General features: G+C 40.0%; 1 protein-coding gene across 1 annotated transcript in view; it reads left to right on the top strand.

Moving 5' to 3' along the window:
- LOC117899225 (furin-like protease 1) overlaps positions 1-14,425 on the top strand; it is a 151,192-nt gene that overhangs the window by 43,769 nt on the left and 92,998 nt on the right. Inside the window, 1 exon segment of the mRNA XM_034809099.1 lies at positions 11,018-11,081. The gene's annotated coding sequence lies outside the window, so the exon portion shown is untranslated.

The raw sequence follows: 14,425 nt of genomic DNA, 5'->3' as shown, positions 1-14,425 counted from the left end.
CAGCAAAGCAAAAACAAACTGCAACTGCAAAGTTTGCAGATTACATTTTCTGCATTTTTCGCTGTAATTTCATCGTAATTATCGGTTTATTAGCCTGTTATTAAAAGTAGCTTTATATTTTGTACTGTGTGTTTTCCCCCAGATAATCAAAATCATTATTTTGTATAGTATATGCAGAATTGATTATCAGCTAATTATTTGAAATTTCTGTGGCTCTCGGTGGCCGGGGATCGGGGATTGATAAGCCCTGACACGTTCTCAGCCACTCAGCTTGTTTTTCAGTTGTGTTTAGACTGTACACATTGCCGGTTTAACTATTTTCAATGAGAGAGCAAAAGAGGGGGAGAGAATCTTCGTCTTTGTTCGTCTTTGGGGTATGTATCGGATTGAGATTATATTGTAAGCTTTGCCATTGTTAGAATTAGAGTTTCCCTTGGGAAATGATTTAGTGCAAGGGCCATTGCACTTTACAATCATGATTGCTATAAGTACATCTATCTATACAATTAATCTAGTAGATAATACTTGTAATCTATTAATTATTGTGATCTATCTACTAAATTTAGATTAATTTAAATTTATTTAGCAACAACACTAATAAGTAATACTTCCAACATTGTTGTAAAAGCAATATAATTGGTTGGCAGAGCATTAGAAGCAGTGCATTCACATTATAGAAGCTGGAACACTCGTTTGGCGACTCTACGGGTTTTTCCATCAGTGTTCCTCCACCCACTTCAATTTTCTATCAATTCTATATGCAATAGTCATCCAATAAACACTTGTATATCATCTCAAGCATCTTTATATTTATCTAATATTATTCAAGTGAATAAATCAAACGATAATTTGATGGACAGCCTTGAAGAAGCTCTCTGTAGAGCAAAAATACTTTTAAATTCCGCATCAAAATGTATTTTATGGCATTACTCAAATATATATATAGGCTATAATTAGATGGAAACTTCCGCCTAAACACACGAGCCGTCACTTGACATTCAATTGCAAAAAGCCAAAAGACTTTAAACCAATTTTTGAGATACAACTCAAGGCCTGTTAGAGCCAAGGCCACAATTGAGAGCATCTACTGCCTGCCTAGCCGGCCTCATAATGAATACGAAGACAACAATTAAAGTGGCTGTAAACAAGTGAACGAACGGAGGAGCGAAGCGGACCATGAAGCGCATTTCAATGTCAACTTCTCACAAGATGAGTTTCAAAAGATGATAAATGAGGGGCAGGCCACAGCCACAACTTTACTACGTCGAGTACCAACGAGTATTTGTGTGGAAAGGTCAATCTTTGTGCCTCTCAATTGAATTGTGCAAGTCGAAAAATGTTTAAATATAATTGAAGTCTGGCAGCAGGCCCTCAAGAAATCGCTTTTGAAGTTTTTCCAAATGGAGCGGAGAACGAGCAGGCGGCAAAACCCTTTGACCAGATGTTCGTGCCACCAGTGAACTTTGATCTTTGTAAAATTAATGGATAGAGTGCCTAAATTATGAGCATTGTGATATCCAGTAAACGTGGCTTTAAATTGGAACTTCTCCTGGGTGTATTTTTCCACCTAAATGCACCATCATCTCTTGAATCTATTTCCATGTGACCTGCTTTTGGGTTTTGAGTTTTTCCTACCCACTTTTTTCTTTTTTCTAACACCCCTGTCGACGAGTATGTGAAATGGCAAACACTCTTGAGTTTTGCCTGTGCCCTCAAGATGCTTTTCCACTGCAGCATAATTTTCAATTGCTGGAAAGTAGGATAGGAGAAGGCAAAGCCTTCAATTTGATTCGATTTTTTCCTGCAGGTGACACAGAAAGAGACAGAAAGAGAAATGAGAGAGATGGAGAGGGAGTGAGAGTGAGGGAAAACGGCATTTCATTGCTCTGATCCATCTCTCGCTCTGATTTTGAGAGCAACACAAAATGAGCAAGGAAGTGTAGGAGGGGCAGAGGAAACGAAAGGACGTCGTGACTCAAGTCTAGGGTTTTCCTCCAGTTTTCAGTCAAATCGTTGCCCTGGGGAAATTCTCTCTCAAAGAGTTAGACAGCCCATCTCCCCCTCTCTCTCTCTTTGGGCAATATTTAATTACAACAATTGAGTTTTACTTTGATTTGTGGCTGTGGCAATTGCTCTTTTCGAGCGCCTTAAATTCATCAATTCATTTGACTTTAATCTTCGTTGGTCATTAAGTGGAAATCCATGAAACAAATAAATGAATATATTCTTATGCAAATATGAATGACATCTATGGAGCTTGGAGAAATAAAATGAGTACAGTAAGTACAGATGGAATGTAATTTCTGCTTCTAAGGCTGATTGCAGAACTAATTCACTTCGTTAATCTTTCCGCACGCTTCAACAACTCTTTTGCAATGTTTATAAGCCCAGATTCAGTGGTTTTATGACCAGATCCTAGTGCTTTTAAGACTGAATCAGTCGATGCTTCTAAGATATACAAGCGGTTACATTTCTCTCACTTGACACTTGGCACAGCAGGTGTCATTCGTATTCAATCCAGTTGAATTTTGTTGAATTTGAAGTGCGTTTTGAGGTAATTTTAGGCAAGTGTCAAAATGATTACCATAAATTTTAGATTTAGATAATTTGTAGTCCAAACTGTAGCCACCCCCAATTGTGCTCTGACCTAAATGCAATCATTTGGAGTACGATTAGTCTTTGATGTGGAACACCTGTGTAGTGAATGGCAATGAAAGGCTTGTAGAAATGGTTTCGTAGAATTAACTGCCTAATCAACCTTTGATTAATGAGGTTCTATCTATGCACAAAGGCCGCACATACTCATCCTCATCATTTAGTGGAAATTCGTAGCCGAATTTAGCCACAAATGGGAACTCATCATAGGGTACGGTGCGTACCAATTTTCCACCAAACTTTTTTGGCCTACGCATATGAGTCTCCTGTCTCTCTCTCCCTTTGCTTTCCCTCTGCAAAAGCCAATTTCGCACAAATGCCACAAACAGATGAAACCCACAGAGAGATGCAGACACAGAGATGCGAGGGAAAAGCCAGACAAAAATGCGAGGGAAAAGCCAGAGAAACCAGCCACAGATTCATTCGAATGACAGACATTTGAAAATAATGCGTGGCATTGGGCGCCGCACGCACAATGCATCGTGCACACTCTCCACCCCACGCACCCCAGAACCGTATCCCAAATCCCAAAATCCAAAATCCATTCCCCGCAGAAATATCTCATGCTCCCTCCACACCACAATGAAGTCTCCTTCCAGGTTCTGGTTTTCGGGGGATTCCAAATTAGCATTCATGTGAGGGATATGTGTGTGCTGTGTGCACCGAGTAGCGTAATTACCAAAAGGACAACAAAACGGCATTGGGCACCAGTTGACAGGAGCAACCCCAGCCCTCACATTCAGGCAGGGCCCTGCAGGGGTGGCACTTGCACTCAAAAACGTTGCTCGAATTGCATTGCTCTGCGTTTTATGTGTATGTATAAGGTGGGGTAGATGCAGCAGTCTTGCAGTCATTGCTGCCCACAAATTCAATTGCCTGTCAATCATATAAATTACACCCCTGTAAGCCCCACCACCCCCAAGCAGAAGAAGGAGAGCCCTTAATTGTTTTTCCTTGTTTTGTTGTGGCTTGTGTTTGTGTTTGTGCATAATTTATGGTGGAGGCGTGGTGGAGGGAAGATAACCCTTTTAGTCCCCTTTTGCATTCTCCTTTCGGCTGTCAAGTGCAGCCCACATTTTGCCAGTAATGTTTAAGAATTATCCAGCCACAGCCACAGCCACAGCAACTGCCCTGCCTGCTCGGCCTGGTATGTTCATCGTTTATTGTGGTTCCTGTTCCTGGGAATTAAGTTAATTGTCAATTTACTTGTCAATTGCCCCACACTTGAGTGGCGCGAAGGGGTTGGTTTGGTGGTTTCATTGGGTAAATCTCTGTGGGCATTAGTTGGGGGGTTTAAGCCTTCCCGAAGCGGAGTTTATGTGGGTCAAAGTTGAGGAAACTTTTGACTGGAAATTACAGCTGTACATATGACAGTGTTGATTCAATCAAAATTGAATAACAGGAAAAATGTTTAGAGGAATATTTAGATCTATTTTTAGTCAAAAAAATTCTTAGAGTGATTAAAGGAAAAGTAGGCAACGCCAAATCTAATGTTCTATGACGAGGATAACCCATTTAAAAGTTTCATATTTTTCCCCTTTTTTCCTGCACTTGTCACACATAAACATAACTGTAGCCGTTACCACCTCGTGCTGCCACGTGATGGGGCAGGAGTCTGATAAAACCCAACTCCATAAAAATAGAAATCCCCTTTGACATCGGGCAGCATCGGCGATGACAGCTACACGTAACGTCCGAGTAATCTAATAAATATGACAGTGTTTATGTGTTTATATGGCAGCGGCAGGTGGCATCTGCCATGTGGCAGAGTGGCAGAAACAATAAATCTCCATTAGAGAGGAAGAGCTGGAAGAACTGCCTTTCATTAACGGATTTTAGCGTTCATCCAAAAGCAGTATACACGATACGATACATTCGTTTGTATGCATGTATATCCTGGCTGTATCCGGGACACGTGTGTGACACTAATACAGTCGGTGGCGTGACATGGTGTGGCATGCACCTATCCTGAAAATATTTGCACAATATACACAAATATTTTAAGCCGCATTTTGACAAAGGACTTGGCACACCACGGGAATGAATTCTGACAGCGCAGGACACAGAGAAGGGACAGCAGAGCTCAATGCAAATATGACAGGAAAGAGCTTTCGTTTATCCAGGACTCTATGGATGAGAGAGTTAGGGACCCACGGATGGAGGGAGGATGTGGGTGTTTTTATACCCGGTACTCGAAGAGTAAATAGGGTATATTGTATTTGTGCACAAAGTGTATGTATGTAACGCACAGAAGGAAACGTTTCCGACCCCATAAAGTATATATATTCTTGATCAGCATCAATAGCCGAGTCGATTGAGCCATGTCTGTCTGTCCGTCCGTCCGTCTGTTCGTCTTGTTTGTCGGCTAGTTCTCAGAGACTATAAGAGCTAGAGCCACCAAATTTTGGCTCCAGACTGCTGTATGCTCACACTGAAACCAGTGTATTTCAAAAATGAGCCACGCCCCCTTCCGCCTCCGCAAAAGGGCGGAAACCTCCCAAATCGACAATTTTGAAGATAGCAGAAAACTAAAAACGCCATTCCGTAGGGAATGACCATATCTATCAGATCACCAATTGGGATCCGATTGGACCATTATTATAGCCAGAATGATTAATTTGCAGTAGCTAAACCCAGCAGCGCATCTTCTTCATCACCCCCCTTTTTACTGACAATTCCAGAGACCGATAATCAAAGTGCTAGACACAAATAAATGTACATCCGATTTGCAAGTAGGAGAGCGAGTCATAATCCACCAACACCAAGAATCCAATTGTCTTTCCTATTCACTCATATAAGGAAAGAAGAACGAGAGAGCTCAGTCTTGTGTTGTTTTACAGTTACTTTGCTATCTCACTCTCACACGAAAACCAGAGAAAAGCAAAAAGAAGAAACGGCGCATTATGATGGTTTCTGTATAACAAATCTTAAATGTAACTCCCTTTACAATTTCCGAGTCAAAATTTGGAGAGCGACTCATAATCCACCAACACCAAGAATCCAAGTGTATCTCCTATTCACTCATACAAGGCAAAAAGAACGACAGCTCAGTCTCGCAATCTTTCGCCGTTACTTGTTTTCTTATTCTTTCTCCTCTTCACTTCCTCATTAGCTAAATGTAAAGAGAGCGCAAATCGCATGCAAAAACAAAAACACCCTACACTGATCTGGTCTGGTCGGCTAGCACAAAATCCCAGAGAGCAGTAGGCCCAAGTGCACGTCACAATATATGTGCATATGTGATTTGAGAGTAGGGGAGCGCGGCCCAAGCCACCAACACCTACGCAGTTTACTTTTTTGCAGCTTCCTCATCCCCACTCAGTAGTTAAAAATTTGTCAGCGCGTTCGGTCCGGTACGGATTCGGTCCGCGAAAAATCGAAAAAATCGGGTAAAATCGGGAAATTAAGGGAAAATTCGGTAAACTAAAACGGAAAAAGTATCGTGCAGTTTGTGCAGTGTACAACAACAAGTGTGTGTTAGTGAAATGCAATAAAAAAAATCAAGATCATTTGCGGAGGAGCACAGCAGCGAGGCTAGAAGCAGATCGTCGATGGAAATATGCGGCAATATGTGAAAGTGAAGTGTGTGTTAGTGAAGTGAAATAAAATGTGGTGCAATGGTTGAACATTTTGTGGACAAAAATGCGAGATCATATGCGAAATCTACGACAATATGTGAAAGTGAAGTGTGTGTGTTAGTGAAGTGCAGTGAAATATGGAGAAATGGTTGAACATTTTGTGGACAAAAAATGCGAGATCAATTGTGAAATATGTGAAAGTGAAGTGTGTGTTAGTGAAATATGGTGAAATGGTTGAGCATTTAATGGACAAAAAATGCGAGATCAATTGCGGAGGAGCACAACAAGGCTAAAAGCAGATCGGCGTTGGAAATATGCGGCAATATGTGAAAGTGAAGTGTTAAATGTGTTTTTTTTTTCGTACAAATGTATGTACATATGTACGTACATAGAGCTAAAATGTTCTTAATTTGCACCAAGGGCTTGCAATGTGTGTGTGTGAAAATGTGCCAAAAAAGGCGTGAAGTTGTCCCCTCCCTTTACCGTGCAGTCATATAAAAGCGCAAGAAAAAAAAAGAAGAGGCGCAAAAAGCAAAGAGAAGAGCGAGTGTCAGCGCTCTCATTTCAAGTGTCCCCTAATAGGGTGAGGCAACCCAATTCGTGCAAGTCTGACTCTCTCTCGTTGAGTGTGTGCGTACGAACATCCGTCCCAATGCCTCACCCTAAATTAATGTGCCCAAAATCTGTGCTCTTATTAGAATCTCTCGCCCGATCCCGTTACATTTATTTCGTTTCGTTCGTTTCGTCGTATCGTCGCGCGGGTTACGTATGCATGTGTGTAAAGAGGACAATAAGTGCTTCACGGCACATGCGAAAAGAAGAAGCGCAATGAGGAAAAGAAGAATGTAAAAGGCAAGTGAAAATTGATGTTTTATGTTTGCTTTACAGTTTATACTTTGTTTTCGCAAATGCTCGTATATTTTTCTCAGTGACGATCATTTTTTTCCTTTACTTATTTTTGTTTTGTTTATTGCCGTACCCTATGGCTTTACGCTCTCGAAATTAACCAAAAACAATTCTCCTTACACTTGCACCTCTCGATAAGTGAGTGTGGGTGCACGCAAAGGCAGTTTTTCTCTCCTTGCATAATTTTTATACCCGGTACTCGAAGAGTGAATAGGGTATTTTGTATTTGTGCACAAAGTGGATATACATATGTAACGAAGGACACGTTTCCGATCCCATAAAGTATATATATTCTTGATCAGCATCAATAGCCGCGTCGATTGCACCATGTCTGTCTGTCCGTCCGTCCGTATTGTTGAGCGCCTTGATCTCAGAGACGATAAAAGCTAGAGCCACTAAATGTTGCATTCAGCCTTCTGTATGCTCACACTGTTATAAGTGTATTTCAAAAAAAAAAAAAATGAGCCCCGCCTCCTTAACAAAAAACGCCATTCCGTAGGGAATGACCATATCTATCAGATCACCAAAATGGGATCCGATTGGATCATTATTATAGCCACAATGGAGAAATTAATTTTCAGTGGCCAAACCCACCCCGTTCCGCAGCATTCACACTCTGTTTCGCGCTGTTTATGGCCTCTGCCCCTGACACATCTCTGCCGCTGCCTCTGCCGCTGCCTCTGCCTAAACTCTGCAGTGTGTGTCTGTAGGGGAGGGTGGCGAGCTAAAGGAGCGTGTTGGCGTGAGCAGTGTTGTTGATGTAGATGACAGATGAAGAAAAAATGTAAAATTTGACAAATAACCGCTAAAGTGCAGATGTAGTACTGAGTGCCGGGTATAAAAGTTGTGACGCGTAAGAAGCGTCTCACACGTCCCTTCTCGTTATTTGTATAAACAAATGCATAAACTATAGCCTCCCCCTGCCCCTGCTGTTTTCATAAAACGGATTACGTTGCAAAATGTTGTTCCATTTCCCAGGATCCCCATTCCATTTTTGTGGTCTACTCTTTGGGGTTTAACAGCAGGGATTATACTTATTGGGCCGCAGAGATTTTAGAGGTGAGAATCGGTTATGTTTGCGCCATGCAAAAACTAATTGCACTTTGCGGTGGGTGGTTCATAGTTTGAATTATCTTATCAAGTGTTGCGAATTATTAGTTGGTGGATTATTTTTAATGCCTGATGTGATTACAAGCGCACTCAAATCGAGCCTGATTGATACGAAGGCTAAGCGTCTTAGGATTTAATGGTATCCACAAAATTATTGATGGGAATTGTGTTATTTAGAGAAAAGAAGCTTACAAAGAGGCAGGATAAAAATCAGATAACTATCACTTAAAAATGCCATACAAAAGATCCGACAAATACATAAAATAAATAAGTAAATGGTTAAATTAATAAAAGAAGAACAATTTGTTTATTATTTATTACTTATTTGCTTAGCATCATTAGCATCATAGCATCATATTTGCATAATCATAGGAATTCCAAAATATTTCATATTTAATTTTAAGTGTTTTATAAATATGGGAGAGTATTTTTTGTGCTATGAATTGTTTCTCTGATTCCACGATAACTAATAAATATAACCCTAAATCTCGCGAAAGTCACAGTTTCTCCACATGTTTATTTAGCATTTTGATAAGCTCCGAGTGAATTATGGCATAAATATTATCTCTACAATCATATTTAATGTTTATTTACGCTAAAAATGTATTAAACAAATTACACAAATATTTCTAAAATGAGACAAGTGCCTAAAACTTGTATTATGATTGCCATTGAATGTTTATTTACTGAACTAAGAATATAAATTGTTCGAATGTATCTCTGAAATGTTAATTAGTTTCGTTGCACTTGCGTACATCGGTAACTAATTTACAAATTACCTTAATGTCCCAGTGCCAAATGCCAATCGTATGATTTTATTAGAAATACAGCAACAATTCACATCACTCACATCGCATATCTCATTAGAGAGCAAGTTGCAGTGAAGCACAAGTAGCATTCAGTAACTAGCTAACTAATTAGGAGAGCCAAAGCAATTAGCAGTAATTAAATCATATTCAAAACAAGGTACAACAGCCCGTATATTCCTTTTGCTTCCTTCTATCTGTCCGTCTGTCTGACTGTGTGACTGTCTCTCGTGTTTGTTTAAGCCCCATCCATCCATCCATCGACAAGGACTTAACCATTCCACACAGAGTCAGAAGCCTGCTTGCCTCTCGGTCCTGCCACATCAAGAGAGAGACTGAGACCTGCCACAAATGAAATGATAGACAGAAGACGGAACGAAAGATGGAGGAGGGTCTGCTGCTGCTCCAACACTTGACACACATCCCAGATCCTAGACCTCTGCCACAAGACGACGGCAAAATCAACAAAAGCATAGAAAAAAAAAATACAGAGAGGGTTAAAAGATGGTCCTGCTCGTGCTTTTTCTTTGTGGACGTCTCGGGTTTGCGGGGCAAACACCTTTTGCCAAAGGATTTCACGCTACCTTCTTTATGCTGCAGATAAAAACCAAAAGCCAGCCAAAAGCAGAAGCGTCTTGTGCAATTTTTACAACTGTTGGTCATTGGGAGACAAAAGGGGCATATGGGTTTCTGAAGCAAGAATGTGACATGCAGAGAGCGAGAGAGAGTGACAGAAATTTAAAGGAAGCAAAGCAAGAAGCTGCAGAGAAATATTTTGTCTAAGAAAAGTCGTTGGAGAAGATTTTATAAGCAAGAAAAATAACCCTAAAGATATGTTGAAGAAATGAAGAGAAAACGTTAAACAAATCAAAAATGTTTGCCGTTTCCCATCCAGCACCATATTTATTGAATTATTGCTTTATTTAATAGTATTTCTTTATGAAGTATTTGTTTATACACAAAACGCACCCCATGGGTATCAAACGGTCGAATCGTTAAGCATTTTTCTTGCTTGTTTTTTTTCGCCTGTTTATTTATAAGAAGATTTGTTGGCTTTTCGCTGTTGGTTGCTGTTGCTGCTGTTTATGTTTGGCATTTAAATTCTAAGCGCCCTGCAGCTTATTGGGTGTGAAAAATCCCCAGCCAGGAAAAGTTTTTTCCTCAAAGGAAAACTCAGAGACACAGAAAGAGACACGGTGAGGCAGAGAGAGTGAGAGACCCATACAGACAGAGGGAAAAGCAAAATTCAGAGACAGAGGGAAGTGGGAAATGAAAGAGTGAAAGCTGCTGGTGCAAGTATTTGATTTGCTCTTGGATTTCGATTTCTGCTGTCACGTCTTGTGGAAGGACTTCCCCCTGAAATCGACCCTCGGCCCTTGCACTGCGCTGCAATCCTCTCCCGATTCCTCTCCACTTGAGTTCTGTTCAGTCTAGTGTTTCAGCATCGATTGCATTGGCACAGGGGACCGTTGAGATACAGTATTTTTTTTGCATGAACTTTGATGCACTTTAGCACACTTTTGGTTTAAAGTTTTCTACTGGAAAACTTTATCTAAAATCTCGCAAACTTTCACTGCAATGCACACAAAACTAGGCAACAAATTAGAGATTAAAGATGCCACAAGAAGCAAGAACTACAAACGTTTTCTTCGAGGTTCATTTAAGGGAAATAATTATGTGCAAAGAACAACAAGATTTCTGCGTTAATTTCCAGCGAATAGATCGGAATAAATCTTAATGAAAATAAACATTTTACGAATATTTTATGTGCGTGTGTGTGGGCGCCCGAGGCATCAAAAGAAGAAGGAGGAGTCAGCCCTCTCCTTTGGTAAATAAAACTAATTGAGTCTGCCATGCCCTCATTTTTGCTGCTGCTCCTATCTTTTCTTATATAATGCGTAAACTTTTATTTATATACATATTTACCCTCTTTCACTTATCTTTTTGTGTATCTTTTTCTAGTCTGAAGTCGGTCTGAAAGTCTGAAGTGTTTTCCTGGACTTTACCAACGCTGCTCCATCAAAATGTAAGTCTTAATTTATGCTTGAAAAGATATTCCTGTGCGTGGGTGTGTGTTTCGTCTGGGTTTTGCAAATGAATGTTGGAAAACTTTTCAGTCAATGCCTTCGAAAAGTTATTTGTTTAGGGCCAAGACAGTGTCTGAGTGGGAAGTATGTGGTGCTGAGGAGAGAGAGGGAAACAAATAACCAAATGATGACAAAATGATAAATGATTTTCTATCCCTAAAGGCCAAAAGAGCGAGTTTCCGTGAGAGGGGGCCATGGAATTAGGAATGAAAATTAAGACAGTTTTTGAATGAGATAATGAGAATATAGGAAACAATAATTAAAAGGAACAAAAATAAGAAAGAAAAGAAGAATAACAAAATATTTTAAAATATAAAAAAGATTTTATATTATACAAATAAGTAAAACAGAAAAAAATTATTATATGAAAAGCTTCATCTTTTAAAATTTAAATGCAAGCACAGTAATCTTCTTAATGAAAATGTATACCCTCAAATGGTTAAAAATCTTCCTTTTCTCTACGAAATTTAAGTATTTTTGTGTGTTTTCAGCTAGTGCTGCCATATATCACAATTTCTATAAGCTTCTTTGCCATGGCGCACATTAAGGGGAATAAAAGAATTTTCTGGCATCCTATCAACGAGACAGATGGAAGGGAGGTCCTTTCCCACTGTCACAACAAAAAGAAAAGAAGGAAGAAACAAAACTCTACAAAAAATATCACATTTTCATGTTATTGTCAGAGAGACAGGAGGAGGGCGGTCGAACGGGAGCAACAGAAAAATGTCAAAATATTTTCCTTTTCCCATCCCCATTCTGCCCAGCCCCCTATTGAAGTCAAAATGTTTTGCAAATAAGTCAGAATGAAAATTCTAAAGAATTAGATGGACAATTTAAAGCCAAGAGATGGGAGATAACTATCTCTTGATTCCTTGATGATCTGTCATAATGATTTCCAAGAAGAAAAACAACAAAGTACTCGACATTTTCTTCTGTTTTGGATGCAAACAAAGTTCCAGAAATGCAGCCACAAATAATGGTACTTAGCATAATGAAATGAGGATAAAAGCCAGATTATTTAAGAGAGTTTTGCCCGCGTATACGTGATATATTTATTTGCGGTCATTTTAAAACCATTATACCAAACCTTTTATGGCCGCAAGAGCCGCCTTTAACTTATGGCCAATGATTAGACCAAAGTAAGAAAGGAAAACCCGCACAGCCATAGCTCTAGTCATAAATTAGAGCGAAAAAAGAGAGTGGCAAACCCGAAAGAATTGTAACATAAAAACGTCTGTTTTTCCGCTATAATTGGCCACATATTTTGTTGGCCTGCCTGCCCCACGAAAATCGTCCAGGTAGAGTGTGGGGATTTTGTGGCAGGTTGTGTGGCAAAGGATGCATACATCCTGCCAACTAGAGCACTGTTTTGGGGCCATATCAATATATATACGAATATATTTCGTGGCACACAAAAAGCCCCACAAAAAAAGAAAAGAACAGCAACAACTATTGCCAAACCTACTATTTCTATCTGCCATCTCCTATCCCAGCCTTTCGTTTCGTTTCATCCCATTCCCAGGTTGATGTTTGTTATGGAAATCCGAGCAGGAAGCCTGAATGGTAATAATTTTGTAGATAGTTCCGTTGGGGGTTTTTTTCGGCCGTGTGCTGGTTGGGAGAGAGGATATCACGTAAATGGAAATGAGCCCAAAAGGAGATTTGTTACAGAGAGAGATTTGCAACCTGATGAATAGAAATTGAAGTGCAGGCAGGTGGAAAACCTCCGAATGGGCGCAAAATTAGACGGAGAGGGAGAACTTAAAGGTGAAAATGGGAATTGAAAATGCGAACAGCTTAAACGGGGTTATAGATAATATCAATATTTATTTGCTAGCTCTTATTAAATTTGAATTTGTCTAAATTCTTTGTGGATTTTGGTATTTTATTTTGTGCTTTCTAGTTAAATATTTTCATAGTATTTTTACACAAGTCAAGTTAGCAGCTTACCTTTTTGCCTCGTAATTGAAAGGCTTATGCCTGCCTGAGGGAAATTCAGAAAAAATATAGAAAACTGAAGAGACAGTTCTGCAGAAATAGGAATTGCAATGAATGAAAGGACAACACACAAATTGGCAAATGTCGATGAGAGATTTCAGTGCTCAGCTGCAGAACAGAAACAAGAACTAGCAAATGGCAATTCCGAAAGGAAACCAGAGACACAGAAACACAGGCACACACATAAAATAAAAGACTTGTCGGACCGGGTCTAAGGATCTGCAAGCTCTAATTCTGCCCGTATATGTAGACAGCTCTCCTTTTCTATCTCCATTTCTATACATGTATGAGTTTCTCTCTTTCTCCTTCAAACATATTGGCAAATGTCGCTTGTGCAGTCGTTATAAAACAAACACTGGGCACACACAGGACACACAGTCGCACATACAATGCCCACTCGTCTTCATGCAATTCTAATAATATAAACTTTACATAAATGTTTTCTTTGCAAATAGAAACGAGTTCACAGAGGCAGACACAGACACTGGCAGAAAGGGGGTCGAGTGGGGTCTTGGGGTTGTGTGCGTGTGTGTGTTTTGTGTGGTGGGAGGGTCGTTCGCTTCTGCTGAGCTGGCAATCGCATTGCAGTTTGTCAGTCAGCTTTCTGTCTGAAGCGGCTTTTTATTTCACAAATAGTTTTTGGGGTTTTCGCAAAAGGGTATTTCTCATGGCAAAATGGGAGTATAAGACTTTGGGGGGTCCGTATTTTATTTATTTCCCCTACAGGATATCCTCGTGGAGCGCATCTTTGTTGGGATTTATTCTTGTTCGTTCCGTTTTATGTGTCACACATGTCGTATGTTTGATTTATACATTGCAACACACACACACACACACAAAATTGTTGCACTTTTGTGTGATTTTTCGTGATTTGTGTATGTCATATTTTTGGGGATCCTACAGGCAACAACCCTATGGCCGTGTTTGTATTTTCTGCCAGCTGTTGCTCTGTTTTTGGGGGGCATAATTAATAGGAAATGATTGATGTGTGATCTGGCATAGAAATTCCATTAAATTAAAGATTTCTTATGCCCTTTAGGGAGTGTATTCGTCCTGCTGTGTGACTGTGTTTGACATCGTTGCCCAACATTGCTTTTAAGCAACCTAATTGAAACAGCCTTGAGCTGCTGTCAGACGCATTCACAGAAAGCACAAGTGCTGCGAGCGCAACAAATACATAAATTTGAACCCAACACAGGAGTCGACCACACACCTGTACGTGCCCCCAATCATTGCCATGCCACACACACATCCTTTTGGCCCGTCTATGTGGGTCAGGATACGT

This window comes from Drosophila subobscura, chromosome O (genome assembly GCF_008121235.1).
Source record: "Drosophila subobscura isolate 14011-0131.10 chromosome O, UCBerk_Dsub_1.0, whole genome shotgun sequence".
In the NCBI taxonomy this organism is placed as follows: Eukaryota; Metazoa; Arthropoda; class Insecta; order Diptera; family Drosophilidae; genus Drosophila; species Drosophila subobscura.
Note: the sequence above shows the minus strand (reverse complement) of the source record. Positions and strands in the feature narration are given on the sequence as shown.